Source organism: Lissotriton vulgaris, unplaced genomic scaffold (assembly GCF_964263255.1).
Source record: "Lissotriton vulgaris unplaced genomic scaffold, aLisVul1.2 SCAFFOLD_2376, whole genome shotgun sequence".
NCBI classification, from domain to species: Eukaryota; Metazoa; Chordata; class Amphibia; order Caudata; family Salamandridae; genus Lissotriton; species Lissotriton vulgaris.
The window spans coordinates 101,660-111,088 of NW_028246622.1; the positions used below are offsets into that span (position 1 = coordinate 101,660).

Below are 9,429 nucleotides of genomic sequence, written 5' to 3' on the forward strand. Positions count from 1 at the left end.
GGAGTTGGTTGGTATGGGGGCCAAATGTGGATACACACACCATCCTTTGGGTTGCAGGTCTGGATCTTTTCTCTAAGAGGTGCTCCCTAGGCGTCCATCTTACCCTTTTCATTGCTGATGTTTTCAGTGACATGCAGTCAGTGAGAGTCTGTTTACCTGTGCAGCGATCAGTGAAATGTGCATTGAGTGAGAGATCTCTTACTCATGCAGCCCACGGTGATGTGCATTCAGTGAGAGGCGATGCTTGTGCAACATTGAGTACTGTGCATTCAGTGAGAGGCGATGCTTGTGCAGCATTGAGTACTGTGCATTCAGTGAGAGGTGATGCTTGTGCACCCTTGAGTTCATGCATTCAGTGAGAGAACGTTAGAAAAGCTTCCATATCTCTGCGTCTCTCCAGCTGCCTCCAGCGCTCTCTGCTCATTGGAGCTAAAGGAGCCACACGGCTCCTCCCATGGGTTTCCGTAGTGTAGTGGTTATCACGTTCGCCTAACACGCGAAAGGTCCCCGGTTCGAGACCGGGCGGAAACACTTTTTTTTCCTTTTAAAAAAGCAACTCCCAACAGTTCATTCTTTTATTCTTTTCCTTTTCTGATTCAATCTCGGGCTGAAAACGCGAGACCCCCGTGATCGACGCTCTTTCCTTTCCAATGTCCTTGTACATTCAGCTGCTTCAAAGACAGACTCGGACTCTTTCTGTCCCTTTACAGACAGACAGCAGGACAGCCGCTGCCATGCATCACTCACAGGCAGGAGTGTCAACGAAAAGCGGGCGGACAATCGTTGTAACTAAGGATAATAAAATATAAACCGGTGTCAAAGCTCGACGCGGCCCCCTGGCAGCACTGGCAGGACGGGGGGTTTGGGATAAATTAGAAGTTTGCTTGAATCAGAGGGCTTTGGAGTTCGTTTCCAATCACTGAGACCATAAATGCATTAAATGCAGAATTTTAGACGTCACAGTTGGCCGCGTGGGCAGAAAACAGCGATTGATTCAAATGTAAGTGGAAACTTCTGTAACAGGTGGAATCGCTACTGGTTTTGAGAAACCCGGATGAACAACAGAGGGAAAGTTAGAGCGATCGAAATGAAAGAGTAAAAAACAAAATCATTTCCTGTTAAAAACCTCCATTTCAAATCTGCTGAATACCAGAAAAAATCTATTCCGCCCGAATAGGGACTTGAACCCTAGACCCTCAGATTAAAAGTCTGATGCTCTACCGACTGAGCTATCCGGGCTTCATGGAAGGTGTGGGCGCTACCGATGTCCTTGGTTATGTGAATACTAGTCATGTGTGAATGTTATCCCAGGAGTACTTTCTAGCCTTGGTCCATGTGGGTTTCAACATCCCTAAACAAACACTGCACACTGCAGCCCCCCTGAAGCCAGCGCCTGGACTCTCACTGTAAGAGTTCCTGGCGCCCACAGTCTGTTTTCATAAACCGGCTCCCATTCTTTTTTTAAATTTTTTTAAATACTGGGTTTTATTCACACCCCAGTGGTAAACAATAACCTTAATAAGGTGACTAGATTTTATTTGTAGATCACCGTCACATAAAATACAAAAACCCATTGCAAACAAGCTGTTATGAACATTAGACATTGTCTTTGTGTTATCTGTTTTTGCCAGGAGCATTAGTCTTGTAAATAGTCAAATTGAAAATGCACTGCCTCCTAGTGAGCGCAGAGTACTGCATTTGTAGAGATGTAATGGAAAGGCACAACTCGTGCAAGCAGACAAACCCCCAACTACTGGGCTGAAATTCTTTGGTTAGTTGGAGGAGAAGACTTTCTAAATTAAATCTTGGAAAACAGTTTATGACCCCTCCAAGGCTGCAGTCAAAAACTGCATGCCAAGACTTCACAGGAACCAAACAATCGAGCAGTGAACTAACATTCATGCCAGGATTTTCTGCATTTTAAATATGCAAGAAAATGAGCCTTAAAATGCTAAGTAGAATGGAGTCTTACATTTGTAACTTCTTTAAATGTTTTATTTATATTTCAACAAAAAATCATTTACTTGATTCTACCAAGAAATACAAAAACATAAGGCTGCAAGTAACTCATTGTGTAGGCTATTACAGTGCAGGTAAATCCTATTTACACACGGCTTGACTGCTGCTTGCACTCTGCTGGATTCTGATCCTTCTTGGGTGTAGGATTGTGTGATGTAGTCTAGTGGTTGAGGGGGTGGAGTTAAAGGGAGGAGCAGGAACGGGAGGAGCCGGGGACAGGAACTAGAGCAGTTAGAGTAGGGACAGGGTATGGGCAGGATGCACCAAATAAAGCTCCAGTAAACTGCAACCAGAGTCTGTGATTATGTGTAGCACGATGCGTAATCTGGATCATTTTCTTCATCAGCTTCCTCCTCACCCTCCTCATCATCCGCTTCTTCGCCTTCTTCATCATAATCATCGTCATCTTCTATAGCTTCACCAGTGAAGTACAACACCCATCGTGGGACAATACGCTCCCTTAGAAAGTGACCAATTTCAAACTCTGCCACAAGGATTGCTTCTGCGTCGTCATCCAGTTCGCCACTTTCTGGAACTTCTGGGGGAGGGAAGAAGTTGAAGAATGAATCATTTGGTACAGTCTTTGTAACAGTTCTAACTGTGCCACGCCCCTTATGCTTCTGTTTCTTCTTGATAGTTTTCAAAGTTACATTTTTTCCTTTCTTCCAGTCTATTTGGCACCCTGTGCAGCCCATAATTTCTGGCCCATCAAAGGAAAAGGGATCAGATTCGTCAGGCTCAGGTCTCATTTTGTAGGATTTTGTTAATATTTCATTTGTGAAGAACTCATTTGCTTCAAAGTAAAACTCTAGTGTGAAGCTCATGGGTTGACCAGCGTCTGAGAATTTAGCTTTGATATCTTTTAAATGTTTCAAAATGGGTTCATCGTGTTCCTGAATCATGTCACTTAACAGGTCAACGTTTTTTTAACACGGTCAGCCAGAATTCTGGAATACCCTTGGGATCCTCTTTCTCTTCATCTTTGCTTTCCTCTTCAATTTTCGCTTTCTCCTTCATTTCCTCTGAAAGTTCTTCCTCTTCATCTGCTTTCCATTCACATTCTTCTTCTGTGGGCTCGTAAACTGCATTGATTATTTCGCTACGCTTGTCAAATAAGGGTTGATAAAGAGCAGCATATTTTCGTTCCAACTCGTGAACCTCTTCATAGAATTTAGCTTCGATCTTTGCACATTTCACTTGAAGATTCTTCAGGGCATTTACACGCCTTTTGACTACTTTAGGCAAGCTTTCTATGTATCCTGTTGACGTGCCTACTAGACCATCCAATCGCTCTTGAAGGGCTGCAAGAATCTGGGGATTTTGCATCATCTGTACAGTCAGCTGACGAGCTTTGCTGTTTGCATCTTCACCAGTTTCTTCATCTTCTACTTCCTCAACGTCTTCCATGTCTTGTTGGTCAAGCTCAGCCTGCTCTTTGTTGTCTAGGTCTGCCATGTTGATGTTCTTAACACCGGGAAACGGTGGCGGCTGAAGCCGGGCGAGCTGCGCAGTGACTCAGGGCGGCAGCGCGCGAGAGACAAGAGGAGGCGCCCCTCGGATGGCGGCAGGAGGGTTTCAAGTCTTACAACCAGTGATGTGCTTATTGACGATATTGCCAGAAGCTGAAACACTTAAAAGTGACGCAATGATGACGTCATTGAAGTAAATCAAGGTACAGTGGTGCAGATTTACAAGCCCCATGCGCCGCCGGTGCATCACATTGCGTGACGCACCAGTGGCGCAGCCTGCTAAAGGATATTTACAAGCACAGGTAAAGTCACCCTGCGTGACTGAACCTGTGCTTGTAAATATCGCACCTGTTCACGCAACACTTTGCGTGTTAGGCGCGGGACATGGGTGTTGCTGTGGATGTTCCCACGCAACACCCATGTCCACTGATGCATTTCCAGATGTACAAGAAATCGTAAACCTGGAAATGCGTCAGTTTGCTGCGAAACCATAGGGGTGGCGTAGCCAAGCGAAATGAGGAGAATTTTTTTCATCCCTCTCGTTTTTTTCCTCTTTCAATGCGTGCTGCATCCTACAGCACGCATTGAAAGTGGAAAATGCCTGCAGTGATTGGTTTTGTGCAGGAAGGGGCCCCTTCCTTTTCAAAAGCAATCTCCCCATGGCGCAGGCATCCTTGACGCGGAGCATGTAGGGTGACGCATCCCGACCCAGGCCTGGCTGAGGACCCCCGGCTTCAGTAAATCAGCACTACCTGGCTCACCTAACGTGATTAGTGTTATGTTATGTCATGTTATAACGTATTTATAAAGCGCGCAGCTACTCAAAAGAGTGTCCCAGACCACGTCGCAGTCCAAGGAGCTAACTTTTTGAAGCTCTACCCGGTGATGTTTAGTGTCAGAAAGAGGCAGGTGAATGAGGTGCTTGTCGGCATCTAGGATGGGGAGCAGGGGTCCAGAGCCACGGAGGTGAAAGTCAGGGTCTGGCAAGGCCGGACTGGCCGTAGCGGGCACTGGGCATTTCACAGGTGGGCCGGAGGGGTGGGGCCAGTTTTGTGCCCCAGAGGCCAGTTTTGTCACTGGGGCCAGACTGAGAACAAAAGTGACTCCCTCTAGGGAGAAAGTACGCCCTGCGAGATCCAAGGCCTGAACATCAGAAACCCGTTTGTAGGAAACCAAACACAATAACATAGTCAGTTTAGCTGAGAGCTGCTTACGGGTCAATAAAGAGTTTGAAGGCCAGGAATTCAGGAAGCGCGAAACAACAGACACATCCCACAAGGCAACGTATTTAGGGCAAGGAGGTTTTACCATCCGGATGCCTCTCAACAATTTTGAAATCAAGGGATGTTCCCCTGCGGGTTTGCCATCAATAGACACATGACCCGCAGAAATAGCAGAACGAAAATTGTTAACCATTCTATAAGCTAGCCCAGACGAGGCCATGGAGGCTAAGAAATTGATAATCAAAGCGAGATCTGCTGTAGCGGGATCCACCGACCTTTGTGAGCACCAATTAAACCAATGTTTCCAAATTGATGCATAACGCTTGTGTGTGTTGGGGGCCCAAGCTTACCTGATAAATTGGGAAGCGTCTCCAGATAACCCTGGGACTTTCCAGCGTCCCCCGAAATCCTCCATGCTACCATATGGAGCTGACCTGACAGAACTAGGGGGTGTGGTTCGTGAAGAGGGTCCAGCAACAGGTTCCATTTGTGAGGAAGAAGGAGCAGCGTCGAGCAGCTCATTTCCAGAAGAACTGGAAACCAAGCCTGAGCCCTCCAAAGAGGAGTGATTAGAATGAGCTCCGAGGGGAACTGTCTCGCACGGGCCAGTACCCGGGGAATCATCACGAACGGTGGAAAAGCATAGCACAGGAGAGGAGGCCAACAGCTAGATTCATGAAGCCAAAGTGCGATCGCAATAGCTGCGAAAAAGCAATAGCGATCGCAATTTGAGTAAAAGGAATTCATGACAGTGTAATCGGTAAAAAAGCGAATTCGCTAAAGAAAAATAGCGATTTCGCAAATAAAATCGCAGAATCCTGGAAGAAGGCCATTTGCGATTCTGAAATTGCGAGAAACCATGGAATCTGCGAAATAATTTGTGAAATCGTAAAACAATCGCAATCGCTATTCATGAAAATCGCAGAATGCGAAAATTCCGAAAATCGCTATTTGCGACGCGCAATTTAAGGAGAACCAAAACCAGGTGGTAACCAGTAAGGAAAAAAAAAATCAAAAAAACTTTTACAAACTACCAACAGGTGCAGGCCTAACCAAACACACTTAAGGATATGCAGCTGGAGCATGAGGACTCTGACAATGCCAGGACTCTACATGGTGGTCAGGCGGCGAAGGCTACAGCGAGCAACACGAACAGAAGTAAGATCCAGGAGCGGATATTCCGCCAGCGGGTCACCCTTCTGGGCCAAACCAGGGAGCAAATCTACGTTAATTACCGCCTGAATGGGGCAATGATCATCAAGCTGATCCAGGACCTAGACCCCCTGATGCAGCATCCAACAAGGAGGACCAATGCCGTGCCCACACATGTCCAGGTATTGTGCAGCCTGCACCTTCTGGCCTCCGGAAGCTCCAGGGGATAGTCACTGTTGCAGGGGGGATATCCCAGCCCACCATGTCCCGCTGCCTAAGGAATTTCCTGGATGCAATGCTGACCCGGCTACACCACTACATCTCATTCCCCACCAGCCAACAGGACTTGAATGAGACCAAGCATCAATTTTACAACGTTGCACAATTTCCACATATAATAGGATGTATTGACTGTATCCACATCCACATCTGCCCACCAGCACAAACGGAATACATGTACCGCAACCGCAAGTCCTACCACTCCCTCAACATCCAGATGGTGTGCAATGCTAAGAGATACATCACAGACATAGTGGCACAGTACCCGGGGAGCACACATGACTCCTTCATATTCCGGCACAGCGGCATCCACACACGACTGGCCAGGGGAGACTTTGGGGAAGGACACTAAGCATGGGCGAATTTTGCGAATTAGCAATCCGTGAATTTGCGGATTTGCAAATTCGCAATCCGCGAATTTGTGCGAATTTGCAGATTTTTTTATTTTTGCGTGTTCGCGGGGCGCTTTGCGTGTTCGCGGGTGTTCGCAAGGCGCTTTGCGTTTTCGCAGGGTTTTTTTTTTGCCTGGTTAATCACTGCCACCCTCTCGTTTTTTATGCCCATCTGCCCTCTGTACCACTAGTTTCTGTGCCCTTCTGCCCTCTGCCCCACTCATTTTTTGTCCCCTTCTGCCCTCTGTCCCACTTTTGGCCCTTCTGCCCTCAGCCCCACTTAGAATGGCGCCGGCAAGCTGCCAGCGCCATTGTAAAATAGCTACAAATAGCTTCAACAGGAAGCACTAATAGATAAAGTAAAGCAGGTGCTCGAGTTGAAGGTCAAATTAAGTTACACAATCATTAATCACCCCAAGTTTGGGGTGAATAATGATTGTGTAACTGAATTTGAGCAGCACCTGCTTTACTTTATCTATTAGAGCTTCCTGTTGAAGCTGACTTGTGTAACTATTTTAGAATGACTCTGGCAGCTTGCCGGCGCCATTCTAAAAGAGTTACAAAAGTCAGCTTGAACTTTTGACCCAATCCGTTCCGCTCGCGGATTTTGCAGGAAATTCGCGAATCTCGCGGATTGCGAATTTACCAAAAATCTGCATAATCCGCGAGCGGAACGGATTTTCCGCCCATGCTTAAAGGACACCTACTAGGTAAGTACACATGCCCCAAAATAGTACACTGTGATCATGTGGTATAGAGACAAAATATCGACTCCAAAATATCGACTGGACATAATATCGAGTTTTAAATATAGACTGGACAAAATATCGACTGGACATAATATCGACTACAAAAATATCGTTTTTCAGGTAAGTGAAGTAATATCGACTGTATAAAATATAGATAGCAAAAATATCGATTTTTTAATAATATATAATATTTTATAGTGTATTTTTATGTAATAATATGTGTGAATAGTATGTATTAATGTTATAAAATATTTTATTACATGATTTTTGTTTTGATAATAATTGCGTAATGTAATTCTGTAGCGGGTTGTGGGTTTATAGGGGAATAGGGTGGGAAGTAATTTAATAATAATTAATTAATTAATATATGTTTGTTAATATTTTTAATTAATAATTAATTGATAATTAATTAATATTAATTAGTTAATTAATTAATATAATTTTGAATATATTTTGTATTAGTAAATAATTGTTAATTAATTAATTGTAATTAGTTAATAACATTAATTAGAGTACATTTTTTATATATATAATTGTGTTATTTTTAAGTAATTAATTTTGATAAAATAATATTAATTATTAAAATAATTACACCTAATGTTGTAATATATTTACTTTATTGTTATTGTTAATTAATAATTAATTGGTAATTAAATAATATTGATAAATTTTGGGTAAAGGAGCATTTTTAGGGTTCAGGGTCAGTTTTCAGGTTATGGGTAAAGGGGTATTTTTAGGGTTCAGGGTCAGTTTTCAGGGCATGGGTAAAGGGGTATTTTTAGGGTTCAGGGTCAGTTTTCAGGTCATGGGTAAAGGGGTATTTTTAGGGTTCAGGGTCAGTTTTCAGGTCATGGGTAAAGGGGTATTTTTAGGGTTCAGGGTCAGTTTTCAGTTCATGGGTAAAGGGGTATTTTTAGGGTTCAGGGTCAGTTTTCAGGTCATGGGTAAAGGGGTATTTTTAGGGTTCAGGGTCAGTTTTCAGGTCATGGGTAAAGGGGTATTTTTAGGGTTCAGGGTCAGTTTTGGGTTTTTGGGTAAAGGGGTATTTTTAGGGTTCAGGGTCAGTTTTGGGTTTTTGGGTAAAGGGGTATTTTTAGGGTTCAGGGTCAACAAATAAGATTTAAAAAAATTATTTTTATTATTTTCATTTATTATTTTATTATTATAATTTAATTTAAGTCGTTTTAAGTATATTTTAGTAATTAAAATTTAATATTAATTTAATTTAACACTGTTTTTAATTAAGTCGATATTTTTTACATCTATATTTTTGTTAACGATATTTTGTACTCGATATTTTTGTACTTACCTGTTTGTAGATACAAACTCGATATTTTGACTGTCGATATTTTGTCCACGATATTTTGGCAAGTCGATATTTTGTCAGTCGATATTATTTCAGTGATCCTGATCATGTATCTGCGCAGAACAGGCACTTACCCTCTGCTCCTTTCATTCAGGTGACAGCGGCTACGCTCTCCGTGAATACCTCCTCACCCCATACCTCAACCCTGCAACACCACAGCAACGGCGTTACAATGCTGCACACATACGCTCAAGAAATTGCATTGAGAGGACATTTGGCCTTTTGAAGAGCAGGTTCCGCATACTTCACAAGACTGGTGGGGCCATCAAATACACACCTGAGGTCTGCTGCCGCATCGTGGCTGTGTGTGCAATACTCCACAACATTGCTACCAAGCGCAGGATACCAGTGGAGATATCTGGCAGTGAGTCGGAAGGAGACAACCCCCTACCTCCACATGTGCATCATGCACGCGGGGAAAATCCTGCTGAAGGACACAGGTGCCGCAACCACATCACTATTAACTGTTTCTAGTGCACCCATACCCCTCACACAACACTGCACACATGCATGACAAATGTTATAATGACATGAGTTGGATTTCAGTCAGACCATAAATCTTTATTGTTAATGCACAACAAAGTGGCCTTTTTTTCTTTGGTGTCACATGAGGACAGTATTCCTTCATACCTCCCCATGCAGGGGTAGAGGGCTTGCAGAGGTATCCAGCATGGCCCCACCGACAGTGTCCAAGTACTCAATGGTGGCTACGACGAGACGCACCAAGTCGTCTCTCTGGGTCCTGAGGGAGGGTATTGGCCCGAGATGATGCTGTGGGCC

The 9,429-nt window shown here is 44.0% G+C and overlaps 1 non-coding gene and 1 pseudogene across 2 annotated transcripts; one reads left to right on the forward strand and one right to left on the reverse strand.

Moving 5' to 3' along the window:
• The first annotated feature begins 458 nt into the window (after nt 1-458).
• On the forward strand, nt 459-531 carry TRNAV-AAC (transfer RNA valine (anticodon AAC)). The gene has a single exon. It is a non-coding gene; the product is annotated as a tRNA-Val (tRNA).
• A 1,790-nt stretch (nt 532-2,321) lies between these two features.
• LOC147665817 (nucleosome assembly protein 1-like 1 pseudogene) lies at nt 2,322-3,580 on the reverse strand (annotated as a pseudogene). Its single transcript, XR_015304970.1, has one exon. The product of XR_015304970.1 is annotated as a nucleosome assembly protein 1-like 1 pseudogene (transcript).
• Nucleotides 3,581-9,429: the final 5,849 nt, after the last annotated feature.